The sequence below is a fragment of the Haliotis cracherodii genome, unplaced genomic scaffold (genome assembly GCF_022045235.1).
Source record: "Haliotis cracherodii isolate W230 unplaced genomic scaffold, xgHalCrac1.p SCAF_28, whole genome shotgun sequence".
NCBI lineage: Eukaryota > Metazoa > Mollusca > Gastropoda > Lepetellida > Haliotidae > Haliotis > Haliotis cracherodii.
In genome coordinates, this window is record NW_027266284.1 from 2,340,147 (window position 1) to 2,356,837 (window position 16,691).

Below are 16,691 nucleotides of genomic sequence, written 5' to 3' on the forward strand. Positions count from 1 at the left end.
AAAAAGTAGTGAAATATAATCAAAGACTCGAACTGCTGGAGTATTGCTCGAAATAAAAGGTGAGGTGAAATGGGGTTTAACATCGCGTCCAGGATTATCGCACTTATATAGCGACGTGCATGCGCGCGCGCGCGCGCGTGTGTGTGTGTGTGTGTGTGTGTGTGTGACTTCTTGTACTAGTCCGGACTCATAGCTAGCCCACTTAGATACCATGCCGCAGTTTAACATGAATACCCCACTCAGACACAGTATACTGACACCGAGCCGACCAGTCCTTGTTTCAGCCCCTCAATGCCGAGTGCCAGGTAGCGTAACAAAAACTACCATCTTTTAATGTCTTTTGATATGACGCGGCCGGGGATCGAAGCCGGACCTTCCACTTTCCGGGCGGAAGCTCTACCACTAGACCACAGAGGCGGTCGTTCGCTTGTATCTGAATCTGAATATGTCTGAATATGAAATATATGAGGCGGTTTTACTGGTTTATGGATTGTGGTTAATCCTTAAGACAGGGATTTAGTGGTACATTTGTTGGACTCTGCAATATATCTCCCTTTGTACGGATTATCGTAGAGCTTTGTAATTCAGTAGGAAAAGGGAATGGACATATCCCAAGTTTTTAGAGTCAAGACAAGCATTGATAGTACTGATGCATGTTTATTCATGTTATATTTCTTCATCAGTTAACGTACCAGCCTAATATGTGGCATTATTTTATATTTCACTTATACTAATTTATGTTATCAAAACATTACTGTGGTGATGCTGATACTGTAATAGAGGTGCTATTTCTGTTTCATGTACAACAGACTTTGGATAACAGCTGGCTGGGACAGAATGGGTTTAATCTAATTCTGTTTCGTCTTTTTCAATTCGTGCATTCCATGAAAGACAATGTCACGCATTGACCAAACCTACCCTGAAAGACATTCAAGAGGTTCGTATTCTCTATTGGCATACGCTTCGACAGGATTCATAATATACTGAACCGCAAAAGAAACATCACCCCAAGTTACATTGCATGTAAAGTTGTCTTTTAAATGTCTGGGTATTTTTTTCAAAGTTTCGAAAATTCAACATTACCTTGTCCGGAAAAATGAAATTTGATGATGAAAAACAAGGCAGATGACAATATAACCGATCGCCCAAACGCATCACGACAACGGCCATTGTAATCCGATGCACGTGAGTTCCACGCAAATTGAAATGAACATGCGTTCCCCCATTTCTTGCCCTGTAAAAATCCACCCAGATCGGATAACATTCATTCGTTATTGAATTGCTACCACATGCCAAGATTGACAAGAAATCAGCGACACCAAGCCCTTGGACGATTGCAAGCTGGACAAACCGCCCGGCAAGTAGCCAATGCATTTCAAGTCCACGTAAGGACCATATACAGGCTCCAGCAACGGTAAAAGACCACCAACACTACAGATGACCAACCACGTAGTGGAAGACCAAGGGTCACCACCCGACGTCAGGATCGTCAGATTGTGCGACAGCATCTTCAAGATCGCTATGTTACTTCTGCGGAAACTGCTCGACAAACCATGGGGACACACCAGCGACACATTAGTGCGGACACCGTGCGTCGACGATTGACGAGCCGCACCGAGGACCCATTCTGACACCACGTCATCGCAGGGACCGTCTTCAGTGGGCAACACAGCACCAGCATTGGCGTGACCATCAGTGGAGAAGAGTCCTTTTCTCAGACGAGAGCCGTTGCTGTATCACAGAGAACGAATCCGGCGACGCCGTAGGGAACGTAATTCGGATGCTTGTGTTGTTGAGAGAGACTTGTGGGGTTGTCCGAGCATCATGGTGTGGGATGGAATTGGTCTTGCACAGAGGGTCGGCCCTGTGGTCTTCCAGAACATCGGTCCTTGGAGACGTAATGGTGTCACAGCAGCTCGGTGCATTGATCAAGTCTTGAGACCACACGCCATACCTCATTTGCCACGACGCCGCAACCACGAGTTTCAGCATTAAAACGCCTGTGCCCACACTGCGAGAGCAACAAGAGACTTCCTCCAGCAGAATGGCATCATCCCATTGAGCACCTGTGGGGCGAGATTCAAAGACGGCTAAATGACGTCCGATCAAGGCCGACAATTGCAGCTGAACTGCGTCAGACGTTCCTCAGAGCTTGGGCACAAGTGCCTATGGCCTGCATCATGTTTCTGGTTTGTCGATACTGTGGTCTTTTGCTGTTTGGAGACCCATTCATTAGCTAAAGTTGGTGGAGTCGTTTGATGTCTTTCAACGACACAGGGTATAGTCTTGTTCTAACCTTGCGCAATCTCAATGGTTCCTGAAGGAGAAGGTGTGGCTTCTGAGAATGGATGTAATTACCATAACTCTCAAAATATTTACGATCTCGCTGGAGTTTCCAGGTACTATGCTATTCTCGGAATCGATGATGGTTGTGACAAATATGTAGGGTGATGACACTTTACTGCACTTATGGTTGAGGGACTATGTATGCTGAGGGCCTTTTTGTTCCACCGGCAAATGACATGGTTTGATGAGGACCATGCTCATCGGAAATCTTTTTCTTTCTAGTACTTGCAAATTTTGGATGACTAAAATTAGCGAAAAAGGACGATCTTTATGTGCACATACCTACGACCGAAGTTTTATAACTTATTGTACTCAATTATAGTACAATTTCTGATATTTTGCCGGCCATAAGTTCAAGTTGACAAAAACTGTCTCTCTCGAATTTATTCTAATTTTTAATTATTAGAAACTATATAAATAGTAAACATTAGAAATTTGAATAAATGATGGTTATTCTGGGTTTTTGGCGAGTAAAATGATACATTACGTTGCACCCCTATGAGTGATTCTACCCATTGCCATGCTATATTGAAGCCACGCCTGACAACTAACGGAAAACTCCCATTGATTTGTAGAATGAAAATAACACAATTTTGTTATCTACTAAATTACCTATACCAGTCTGTTACACAAAGATATTCATCAGACATCGGCTAAGAGAAAACATCTGCTACACAAACCTATTCATCGGACATTGGCAAAGCCAAACAATCTGTTACACAAAACCTATTTCTCGGACATCGGCAAAGACGAACAGTCTGTTGCACAAACTTATTTCTCAGACATCGGCAAAGACAAACTATCTGTTGCACAAACATATTCATAAGACATTCGCAAAGACAAACGGTCTGTTACACAAACTTATTTCTCCGACATCGGCAAAGCCAAACAATCTGTTACACAAGCATATTCATCAGATATCGGCAAAGACAAACTATCTGTTGCATAAACATATTCACAAGGCATTCTTCTGTTACCCCAAAATATTAATCTGACATTGGCATATTAATTCGCCATTGACATTGTCAAAACAACCTATTAACCAGCCATCGGCAAAGTCAAAGCGTATTCATCAGACACAGGCATGACAAACAGAGTTTATGGATTCACCCAGGTATGTCAGGTATATCAGGAATTATGAATATATCGAGCACCAAAAGATGGCGAAAGTGACTTTAAGCACCCTTATATCTGAAACCTGAGCAGGCCATTTTGAATAGGTCCTTGTCAGAGTTCTTATGATCATTATGTCTAAACGAGAGTGAGTTTATTTCAGTAAAGAGGCCACCGGCCTATTATACAATATGGATACAGTGGATTACAACAATCCATACATTTGAAAAACTGTTGTCGTTTCTTAAAAGCAAGAAAAATATATATAACTAACTTATAAAATAACATGCTCATTTTTGTAAGACATAAGAGTGCAAAATGTATCAAATGAAGGTTGTGAATGGTAATACTTAGGTATAAGACTATTTCGCAGATCTGAGTAAAATTGACATTCAATGCAGAAATGATACTCAGTTTCAATTACACGGACTACACAAAATGGACATAAGCATTGATCTCTAGAAAGACCAATTTTTCTACCTTCTTCAAGCATAAGGTTATGGCTAGAACAATGGAAAGAACTAAGAGCAAATTGATATACTCTAACAGGTATGGATGTTAAATATCTCTCTTATACAATGTATGGTTTAATTTGTGAATGCATTGTAAGTTTGGAAAATGTTATTAATTTACTGAACCAAGTTTGCTGATCTATATCTATAAATATTTGCTTAAAACAACCAATAAACTTATTTACATTTGGAACATCTTGATTACACCAGACAGAACCAAAACCATATGATGATAATTATTGTTTTACATGAAAAGAAAAGCATTCAGTACCTTTATCCGCCAAGGACACTTGATAATCATGAACATGTTTCAAATTAGGATTAATAGTTTGAAATATCAATCTTGTCCAATATTTATTATTTGTCTAAACGAGAAGTGAGGTCATTGCACCAACTGACGTGGACTATAATATGAAGGGAAACATTGCAACAACTGACGGTGGACCATGGTATGAAGGGAAACATTGCAACAACTGACGGTGGACCATGGTATAAAGGGAAACATTGCAACAACTGACGGTGGGCCATGGTATGAAGGGAATCATTGCAACAACTGACGGTGGACCGTGGTATGAAGGGAAACATTGCTACAGCTGACGGTGGACCATAATATGAAGGGAAACATTGCAACAACTGACGGTGGGCCATGGTATGAAGGGAAACATTGCAACAACTGACGGTGGACCAACGTATGAAGGGAAACATTGCAACAACTGACGGTGGACCATGGCATGAATGGAAACATTGCAACAACTAACGGTGGACCATGGTATGAAGGGAAACATTGCAACACCTAACGGTGGACCATGATATGAAGGGAAACATTGAAACAACTGACGGTGGGCCAACGTATGAAGGGAAACATTGCAACAACTGACGGTGGGCCAACGTATGAAGGGAAACATTGCAACAACTGACGGTGGGCCAACGTATGAAGGGAAACATTGCAACAACTGACGGTGGGCCATGGTATGAAGGGAAACATTGCAACACCTAACGGTGGACCATAATATGAAGGGAAACATTGCAACAACTGACGGTGGACCATGGCATTAAGGGAAACATTGCTACAACTGACGGTGGACCATGGTATGAAGGGAAACATTGCAACACCTAACGGTGGACCATGATATGAAGGGAAACATTGCAACAACTGACGGTGGACCATGGTATGAAGGGAAACATTGAAACAACTGACGGTGGACCATGGCATTAAGGGAAACATTGCTACAAGTGACGGTGGGCCATGGTATGAAGGGAAACATTGCTACAAGTGACGGTGGGCCATGGTATGAAGGGAATCATTGCAACACCTAACGGTGGACCATGGTATGAAGGGAAACATTGCAACAACTGACGGTGGGCCAACGTATGAAGGGAAACATTGCAACAACTGACGGTGGGCCAACGTATGAAGGGAAACATTGCAACAACTGACGGTGGACCATGGTATGAAGGGAAACATTGCAACAACTGACGGTGGACTATGGTATGAAGGGAAACATTGCAACAACTGACGACATGGTATGAAGGGAAACATTGCAACAACTGAAGGTTGACCATAATATGAAGGGAAACATTGCAACAACTGACGGTGGGCCATGGCATGAAGGGAAACATTGCAACAACTGACGGTGGACCATAATATGAAGGGAAACATTGCTACAGCTGACGGTGGACCATAATGTGAAGGGAAACATTGCTACAACTGATGGTGGGCCAACGTATGAAGGGAAACATTGCAACAACTGACGGTGGGCCAACGTATGAAGGGAAACATTGCAACAACTGACGGTGGTCCATGGTATGGAGGGAAACATTGCAACAACTGACGGTGGACCATGAAATTAAGGAAAACATGGCAACAACTGACGAGGGGCCAACGTATGAAGGGAAACAACTATATGAATTCAGCAACTGACGGTGGAAATGATATTAAGGGAAACATGGCAACAACTGGCGATCAAACATAACATGAAGGGCAGTATTTATAACAACTGATTGTAGACCATGATGTATAGTATCACGTTAGTTCTTCGGGAATGAAGTATGAATGTATGGATTTCAAGACATCTAAATTACAAGTTTAGTAAAATTAGCATTAACATTCAATATGATATGACGCGAAGCATTGCAAAACCTGGCGGTTCGACCACGATATGAAGAGAAACATAATAACAATTGATGGTGGACCATTTTGTGAACTGGAGCATTTAAAAAAACAGACGGTGGATCAAGATATGAAGTGAATCGTTATAACAATTGACGGTGTACCATTATTTGAAGAGAAGCATCATAAAAAGAGAGGGTGGACCAAAATATGCAAGTCCTTGAAAGCTGTCGTTACGGTAATGTCGGATAAGTCTGCACGGTATGAAGCCTTTGCAACAACTAAACATATCTAAACACATTTGCTCTCTACGTTTACTTAATGGTACATGACCTTATTTTGTTACCATTACGTTTTTGATTCATGTATACATACAGACAATAGTATTATCATGCAACCTCTTCATAGAATTTCGCATTCAGAGAGTTCATAAAGTGCACTACAGGCATATGCACCTGATGGTTGTGAGACGAGGAAAAACTGTAACAGTATATTTAATATTATGTACCTATTGTAACAAAACATAACACCGGGTAAAGAAGCATTTGTGCAACTTGTATTCTGAGAAAATGCGAACGAGATCTGACAGTGTAATGGTTCAGGAATGTCTTCCTTCATGACTAAAAGAACAAGATATTTGTGGCAATCGCTTCCAGATATTGTATATCGACAACACGCTGAAAACGTACAACACTTACAACAGTATGTGTGAAAATATTTCCAGTGCTGCACATGGTTTGAGAAGAAGCGTTTGCATATACGAAAAGAAAATACTCTACCGGTGTGAGCTGATGTTGGGCGTCTAATCGGACAGCCTGATCGGTGCTCCCTCACCCCGCGGGATCCGGCACCCAGAGAGACCATTTTTTGCAAAGCAACCATTGCCTCTGTTACGTCATAGCGAGAACATAATAGCCGAACCATTCCTCTGAATTACGTGGAATTATGTTCTCGTTTTTGCAGAAAATGAGGTCGCCCCCTTTTGCCAAGCGACCAAAGAAATATTGCGATGTGGAGGTTCGCCCTCCGGAAATGGGTACAATTTCCCATGGGACGAACCTGGCTTGGCAGTAATGCAGTTAAACCAGAACCCTGGCTTCCCCCTCTGAAGGCTGGCATTTCTAACTGTTCCCGCGAAGGTCATGTTGTTGTAAACAGTCGTATTCTAATGGAACGATGTTGAACATTAAATATTTATCAAAACATTTCTCGAAGTATGTAATATATAACAAATACGTATAGCGTAATATTTGAGCGATGCTGAATAATACGTGATGAAATCATGAAAGTTATTCTATGACGTCATGATGATGTAATGCAACAAATGCAACAAACCGAAAGCGATGATTTCTCCTGAGCAAATCCTTGTTTGTAAGGCTTTCGCGACCTTCCCAAAACAAATAAAATTGGAATGCAATAATATTGTAATAGGAACGTAAATGCCAAGTCTTTTCACCACAGACACCCTCAACACCTAACACATGTCACTTTGCCTTAACAAATGCACAATAACAATGTATGACACATCGATCCAATATTTCTTCCGAATTTTGACCTGTCACCCGTCAGTGTTATGGTACAAACGGAGACATTTCCAAACTTGACGCGTCAGTTACAAAATGATGTCCTATGCAATTTCCTATTTTGACTTGATTTAAACATATTGTTTTTATAAATTAATCTGGTTTGGTAAAAAAGCCATCTGACGTTTGTCAATACCGCTCCAGTACAAAGTAATAGAAACAACATTTAATTTAATATCAAGTAATAATGATACATGTTTGGCCATAATACATTAAAACAGAACAAAACCGAGTGGTCAACAGTTTGGTGCAGTTGATGGAAATATGTTCAATTTTTAGGAAAAACAAGTCATTATCTATATAATACTTAGTACTTATCTTAAAGTATGAATTAAATTTTAAGGTATAATTACTTTAGTGCAAATCTACCAGAACGAACAATGTACATATGGACGCAATTCAAAATATCTAAATTGGCAGATTGGCAGGACGTTTAATTCGCCATAATGGATTATCTGACGGAATCTGGTACCATGGTTTAAGTTAATGTGTTTGTGACAGACGCCACCGGTGAGGCAGGGTACTCTCACCTTTCGCGAACACCTGGTGTCATCACTATGTGATAGTGATTCATAAACAAATGCTCATGCTATAGCCGGAATCGTATAGTTGACTCAGCTTTTAGGAGAGATTTCTTGTGAATATGAAAATGGTTTTGTCGCTTTTATTCAATAGTGTAGAGTGAACAGCATTATAAGAGCGTTTTTTTGTGGTTTGCGATAATACACTGATCCTATGGCATTCTTGGAATACACAGGCACAGCAGTGGTTTCTGTTTAGCTGAACAAGGAATACCACCCTCTCTCAAGTGCTGCTGTACAGTCGTACCTCCACCACATAAAAGAGAAATCCCATATGCTCCAGCACTTCAACAAAGTTTTTGACTCTAATAACCCATTAACATCCCGTTAAAAGATAAACTCACTTTCAGCGTATGGACCTCAAGGAATCCTGCATGTTACCCTTATCACTTTAAACTAAATCAAGTACACTTCTCTTACGCTATATGCCAGTCTGCGTTATCACATATACTACTGTTTTTTATTGTTTTCTTTGGGGTTTTTTTTGTTTCTGTGTTTAAAATTGATATATATGGTAAGATGTACTAATCTGTGAGAATTGTGCTAAAATTCTTCAGAATGAACGTTAATTGTTGCACGTGACACAAGCAGAGTGTCTCTGGTGTCCACAATAGTCACAACGTTACCAATTTCCTTAACTGTGTGTTTCTTGTGTTCCTGTCGTCACTTAAAAATGAGACAATTGGCATACCCTAAGGTGACACAAAGCAACGTTTGTCGGAAAACTTCAAAGTGATACACTCGGAAAACGTCTAGGTGATTCAATCGGCAAGTTTCAAAGTGGCACAGTCTGCAAACTTCAAGGGGATACAGTCGGTAAACTTTAAAGTGATACAGTCTGCAAACTTCAACTTGACACAGTTACCAAAATTTTAATTTAGTAAGCAAACTTCAAGGTGACACGGTCGGCAAGCTTCAAGGTGATACAGTTGGCAAGCTTCAAGATGATATGGTCGGCACGCTTCAAGGTGACACGGTCGGCACGCTTCAAGGTGACACGGTCGGCAAACTTCAAGGTGACACGGTCGGCAAGCTTCAAGGTGATACAGTTGGCAAACTTCAAGGTGACACGGTCGGCAAACTTCACGGTGACACGGTCGGCAAACTTCAATGTGACACGGTAGACAAACTTCACTGTGATACAGTTGGCAAGCTTCAAGGCGACACAGTCGGCAAACTTCACGGTAACACAGTCTGCAAACTTCACGGTGACACAGTCGGCAAACTTCAAGTTGACACAGCAAACCTAGTCGGCGAACTTCAAAGTAATACAGTCTGCAAACTTCAATTTGACACAGTTCAAGGATACACAGTCTGCAAACTTCATGGTGATACAGCCGGCAAGCTTCACGGTGATACAGTCGGCAAACTTCATGGTGATACAGCCGGCAAGCTTCACGGTGATACAGTAGGCAAACTTCAAGGTGATACAGCCGGCAAGCTTCAAGGTGACACAGTCGGCACGCTTCAAGGCGACACAGTCGGCAAGCATCACGTCGATACAGTCGGCAAACTTCACGGTGATATAGTTGACAAGCATCACGGTGATACAGTCGGCAAGCTTCAAGGTGACACAGTCGGCAAGCATCACGGTGATACAGTCGGCAAGCATCACGGTGATACAGTCGGCAAGCATCACGGTGATACAGTCGGCAAGCATCACGGTGATACAGTGGGCAAGCTTCAAGGTGATACAGTCGGCAAGCTTCACGGTGATACAGTCGGCAAGCATCACGGTGATACAGTCGGCAAGCATCAAGGTGATACAGTGGGCAAGCTTCAAGGTGATACAGTCGGCAAGCTTCACGGTGATACAGTCGGCAAGCATCACGGTGATACAGTCGGCAAGCATCACGGTGATACAGTCGGCAAGCTTCAAGGTGATACAGTCGGCAAGCTTCAAGGTGATACAGTCGGCAAGCTTCAAGGTGATACAGTCGGCAAGCATCACGGTGATACAGTCGGCAAGCTTCAAGGTGATACAGTCGGCAAGCTTCACGGTGATACAGTCGGCAAGCATCACGGTGATACAGTCGGCAAGCATCACGGTGATACAGTCGGCAAGCTTCAAGGTGATACAGTCGGCAAGCATCACGGTGATACAGTCGGCAAGCATCAATGTGATACAGTCGGCAAGCATCACGGTGATACAGTCGGCAAGCTTCAAGGTGACACAGTCGGCAAGCATCACGGTGATACAGTCGGCAAGCATCACGGTGATACAGTCGGCAAGCATCACGGTGATACAGTCAGCAAGCATCACGGTGATACAGTCGGCAAGCATCACGGTGATACAGTCGGCAAGCTTCAAGGTGACACAGTCGGCAAGCATCACGGTGATACAGTCGTCAAGCATCACGGTGATACAGTCGGCAAGCATCACGGTGATACAGTCGGCAAGCATCAGGGTGATACAGTCGGCAAGCATCACGGTGATACAGTCGGCAAGCATCACGGTGATACAGTGGGCAAGCATCACGGTGATACAGTCGGCAAGCATCACGGTGATACAGTCGGCAAGCTTCAAGGTGACACAGTCGGCAAGCATCACGGTGATACAGTCGGCAAGCATCACGGTGACACAGTCGGCAAGCATCACGGTGATACAGTCGGCAAGCATCACGGTGACACAGTCGGCAAGCATCACGGTGATACAGTCGGCAAGCATCACGGTGATACAGTCGGCAAGCTTCAATGTGATACAGTCGGCAAGCATCACGGTGATACAGTCGGCAAGCATCACGGTGATACAGTCGGCAAGCATCACGGTAATACAGTCAGCAAGCTTCAAGGTGATACAGTCGGCAAGCATCAAGGTGATACAGTGGGCAAGCTTCAAGGTGATACAGTCGGCAAGCTTCAAGGTGATACAGTCGGCAAGCATCACGGTGATACAGTCGGCAAGCATCACGGTGATACAGTCGGCAAGCTTCAAGGTGATACAGTCGGCAAGCTTCAAGGTGATACAGTCGGCAAGCTTCAAGGTGATACAGTCGGCAAGCATCACGGTGATACAGTGGGCAAGCTTCAAGGTGATACAGTCGGCAAGCTTCACGGTGATACAGTCGGCAAGCATCACGGTGATACAGTCGGCAAGCATCACGGTGATACAGTCGGCAAGCTTCAAGGTGATACAGTCGGCAAGCATCACGGTGATACAGTCGGCAAGCATCAATGTGATACAGTCGGCAAGCATCACGGTGATACAGTCGGCAAGCTTCAAGGTGACACAGTCGGCAAGCATTACGGTGATACAGTCGGCAAGCATCACGGTGATACAGTCAGCAAGCATCACGGTGATACAGTCAGCAAGCATCACGGTGATACAGTCGGCAAGCATCACGGTGATACAGTCAGCAAGCATCACGGTGATACAGTCGGCAAGCATCACGGTGATACAGTCGGCAAGCTTCAAGGTGACACAGTCGGCAAGCATCACGGTGATACAGTCGTCAAGCATCACGGTGATACAGTCGGCAAGCATCACGGTGATACAGTCGGCAAGCATCAGGGTGATACAGTCGGCAAGCATCACGGTGATACAGTCGGCAAGCATCACGGTGATACAGTGGGCAAGCATCACGGTGATACAGTCGGCAAGCATCACGGTGATACAGTCGGCAAGCATCAAGGTGATACAGTCGGCAAGCATCACGGTGATACAGTCGGCAAGCATCACGATGATACAGTCGGCAAGCATCACGGTGATACAGTCGGCAAGCATCACGGTGATACAGTCGGCAAGCATCAAGGTGATACAGTCGGCAAACATCACGGTGATACAGTCGGCAAGCATCACGGTGATAGAGTCGGCAAGCATCACGGTGATACAGTCGGCAAGCTTCAAGGTGATACAGTCGGCAAGCATCACGGTGATACAGTCGGCAAGCATCAAGATGATACAGTCGGCAAACATCACGGTGATACAGTCGGCAAACATCACGGTGATACAGTCGGCAAGCATCACGGTGATACAGTCGGCAAGCATCACGGTGATACAGTCGGCAAGCATCACGGTGATACAGTCGGCAAGCTTCACGTTGATACAGTCGGCAAGCTTCAAGGTGATACAGTCGGCAAGCATCAAGGTGATACAGTCGGCAAGCATCACGGTGATACAGCCGGCAAGCATCACGGTGATACAGTCGGCAAGCATCACGGTGATACAGTCGGCAAGCTTCAATGTGATACAGTCGGCAAGCATCACGGTGATACAGTCGGCAAGCTTCAAGGTGATACAGTCGGCAAACATCACGGTGATACAGTCGGCAAGCTTCAAGGTCATACAGTCGGCAAACATCACGGTGATACAGTCGGCAAGCTTCAAGGTGATACAGTTGGCATGCATTCTTCTCTGTGACGTTGCTGTTTGATCTTTATTTTTACAAAAAGGCTCAGTCTGGATGCCAGGACATACTGACACATAATAGGTTAGTTATTATAAGGGTCTCCGCCGTAAGAGCCGTAGACAGCGATGCCACAGCATGCTGCATCTCAACGTTGTACTCATTCACGTGAAGCTGATCATCTGACTTATGTAAATGCCGCTCCATGACAAAGTAATAGAAACAAAATTGTATTTATCAAGTAATATTGACACATGTTGGTGATCCATTGTAATCCAATCTTTTTTAAAACAATCTTAGAATATCATTTCTGATAGTTTGTTGTTGATTTTTAAAATATTTTCCTCTTACTTTTCGGTAAATATGCATTGAATACCTATTACTAATAACAAATTTAGAATTTTACTTGTACTGTATTTGCACTTGTCTGGACAAATCACTGATGTCCTGCACGGTCATAGTAAGTGGTTGGTAGAATTATGTCCTCTTTTTGTCCAATTCGGACCTCCATACACAACTTTTCTCTGTACCGCGATACGATGGAGTTCTGTCCCTTGTCAAACTGAGCGCGAGACCCGGTTTTACTCGGAGCTACTACTGTAAATAATGAAATTAAATCAGTAAAATATGCATTGTTAGATAAAATAAATGACATCTGAAATAGAGAACACGGTTTATCATAAAGGTTTGCGGTACCCCGAGGTTGCAGGCTATATATATATGGAAATGATACACAATCCGTCAATTTAGATATTTTGAATTCGGTCCATATGTACGTTTTGCAATAACTTAAAATTTAATTCATACTTTAAGACAAGTACTAAGTATTAGATAGTTAATGCCTTTTTCTTAATAATTAAAAATAATTAAACACCTTTCTATCAACCACACCAAAGTGTACATATGGACCGAATTCAAAATATCTACATTGACGGATTGTGTATCATTTCCATAAAGCATGGAATCTAAACTGTAACCTTTCAAATAGAAAAACGAATCGTTTCTTAAAATAGTGAAGATAGGGCGTGTAAAAACATAATGAAGTATATCACGTGAAGTTCATATAAACGTCACCATTTAACCTAAAGTGGATCTACTGGTTGGCGATTGGTTGACTGTTTGCAGGTGTCCCCATGTACTGCACACATGTCACACATCTGGTGTAGAAAAGCAAAACTTTTTGCACGTTCAAATGCAAAAATGTTAAACTTACAAACTTAGCATGACAATTTCAGCAAATCTTGGCATGGGTACGAGTCAGCTTTTTTTTAACCAAATCACCCGTTACAAGTGCAAAAAGTGCAACATCGGGAGGTGAGCTCGGGTACTGTGATACCCCGCTCCCTGTCATTTGCTTTGATGATGTTCTCCAGAACAACACTTTATTTTTTTCTCAGGCCGAGTGCATCGGCATATGAGGTACAAACCGTATTTTACATTGCACTGGACAGAGGTTTTACCAGACCTTTTTTATAATTGTCATTATAATGTTAACAAATTTACATAGTTTCTTTTGGACAGATATCTTATGACAGTTAAATTACTGCTTAAGTTGTAACATAGTAGGTCTTTTCGAAATATGTTTTGGCATGTTCATGTCCTTTTGTTCATTGGAATATTTACATTTGAAGATGTAGTGGAATTCATCTCCAATGTCAAAACTATCACAACTTGCCTAAACGTTCATTCAACGGAGTTTTATTCCACGCGACGTCAGTTTAACGGATAAGTGGGGAGGGATGTTTATTGAATATGTTATATGAAGTATATTGGCGATTTAAAAAAAATACGAAATGAGAAGCATTTACTAGAATTTGAAATATCCACTTTCCAAGATTGCCAATATGTATCAGAGATTGTTGATGATGAACAAGTGGGTGTTTTTACATGATTCTAAAAGCTTATAACCAATGATTATTAGCTTTCCCACTATCTTGTGAGTGTCTTTGGATGTCTGTACCTAATGATGAGATGTCTTCTGACACATTTAATTCTCCAACTAAGTCTTCTTGAATATTTAAGTGAACAGATAGTGTTCTTTCCATACAAGTACAGTCACACATATTTCTTGTTCTGGCATTAAAACCATTCAACTTAACAATATCAGAATCATATTTACATATCTCAGCTTCAATATTATTGAAACGCACATGATTATAATAGGGTGATCCCCCATGGGGGATGTATACAACACCAAGTACTAAATCACACTCAGATAGCAGTATCTCAGATGATATCTTGACTAGAAGTAAACAGTCACTGTTGGTTGAGATGGGTGGAACATATTTGTTGATGGTATTCTCCACTAAGATTGCTAATCCCCCTGGTCTTGTGTTAGTTGATCTGTTCTTTGTGTTGGCTGAATAGTTGATCGTGTCACAGTCATCCAATTTAGTTTCAGCAAGGAGAATAATGTTTGTTGATTTGATGAACTGGATAAAGTCAGGATTAATAAGTTTACTTATTAAACCCCACATATTACTAAATGAGAAAGTTAGTTGTGGGGACCTAAAAATTTCTAGACCATCCTATTTGGTAGTTGTACTAGGTCTGTGTCTGTCTTCTAGGGCTGGTAGGGGTCAGGGCTGATGGGAGTCAGGCTTGTGGGTGCTGGTCTGTCCCTCGAGAGAGAGTGAGAGGGGAAGTCATTGTCAGCACATTTCTCCACACTCTTCTCTTCCAACACATACTTGAAGTCTTTTCGGTGATACTCCAGCTTTAGTGGGCTCCTATGATACTGTTTCAGAGGCAAAACGTAACCTACAGCTATGTCATGTGTAGCTAGGTCGGTACGACCATGTACACCCAGAAACAAATGGACATACTTAATATTAATATGAATTAATATTAGAATTAATAGAAATAATCAAACTTCCAAAGCCCTTTGGTACATTCAGAAATGCACTCAATTGATACAGATTCAACGGGAGAGACACCAGCAGTACTTTTGGTTTCACCTGTCACGACATGTCTTTCTCATTGTCAAATGACACAACCGTTTATGTTTTATCAATCACTTAAGGACCATAGTATCTAGCCCACAAAGGTTGATTCAGGACGGGTAACAAGACTAAAACCCTATCGCCGGGACTGAAATTTTAATATTTGAAATGTTTGTCACAGTTGCCTTTCATAGTTGGATACATTAAGCCATTTCACGTTCAAGTGCTTAAGTGGCCCCTGAACCATTGTGACCAAAGACAATATCATAGGGATTGAACCCTAATGATTCCTGAACTGACTCCAAAGCTGCAAACAACAAAAAAAGGAAAGTCTTACTCCAACTTCTTCTCAGTGTCAAAGCAGTACATCCTCATAATAATAGTCGAGTGAACACTCTCCAACACCAAACTGACAAGCCAAAGTAGTACTGTGGCTTAAATTCATTACCGGCTTTCGAAATCTTTAATAAACCAAATTGTGGTGAAAACCGTTCCACCTCAATCACTCTCCTCTATGTCTTAATGCAATCCTCACCTCTTTCTTTTTGAAATTCTCTCTGTCTATTTTCTCCTATTTTCTTTTCTTTTCTTTTCTTTTTTAGGGGGTTAGTTTTAACTTTTTCTCTGAAAAAAACCCGTTCCGCAGCAAGTTTGATTTTACTTTTTCTAATTGAAGGCTTACTATCAAGGCGTAACGCAATGAGGCCAGAATGAACACTTGCAAATTAAGTTCTAAAATGGTTTGTTTACGGACAATATTGTTTATCTAGAAATAGTATCTATCTCTAAATATCTTGGTGTTGTTTTATCCTCTTCTGGTTCATGGTAGTTACCCCAAAACATTGGCGCCACAAGCTTTGAAAATTATCCAAATACTGCAATGTAAATGTTTTACCTTTCAAAAACTTCCCATAAGTATACAGCTTTATATTTTTCGATTAAAGTCATGCCAATTTTATTACATGGATCTCAGTTATGGGGTACCCCCCATCCCCAGATGTTGATACATTTCATGACAGGTTTTGTGAATTGATAACTGAATCACTGAATAATAACTCACTGAGATGCAAGTGTTTCGCCCAAATTCAAATGGTATTCTTACGTATGCATGCCACTTTTGGGGTGGGTTGTGTGCTAGGTTTATGATGTTTAAAGCTT

At 42.0% G+C, this 16,691-nt stretch overlaps 1 protein-coding gene across 4 annotated transcripts in view; it reads right to left on the bottom strand.

The window, feature by feature from the left end:
- LOC139473390 (inhibin beta B chain-like) overlaps nt 1-16,691 on the bottom strand; it is a 50,855-nt gene that overhangs the window by 29,138 nt on the left and 5,026 nt on the right. The window contains exon 1 of one of the 4 annotated variants that reach the window (XM_071255952.1): nt 6,861-6,964. The exons of 2 other annotated variants lie outside the window; for them this stretch is intronic. The gene's annotated coding sequence lies outside the window, so the exon portion shown is untranslated. Of the gene's footprint in view, nt 1-6,860; nt 6,965-16,691 lie in introns of those variants that run through there. One more of the 4 variants, XM_071255949.1, reaches the window with a different exon arrangement.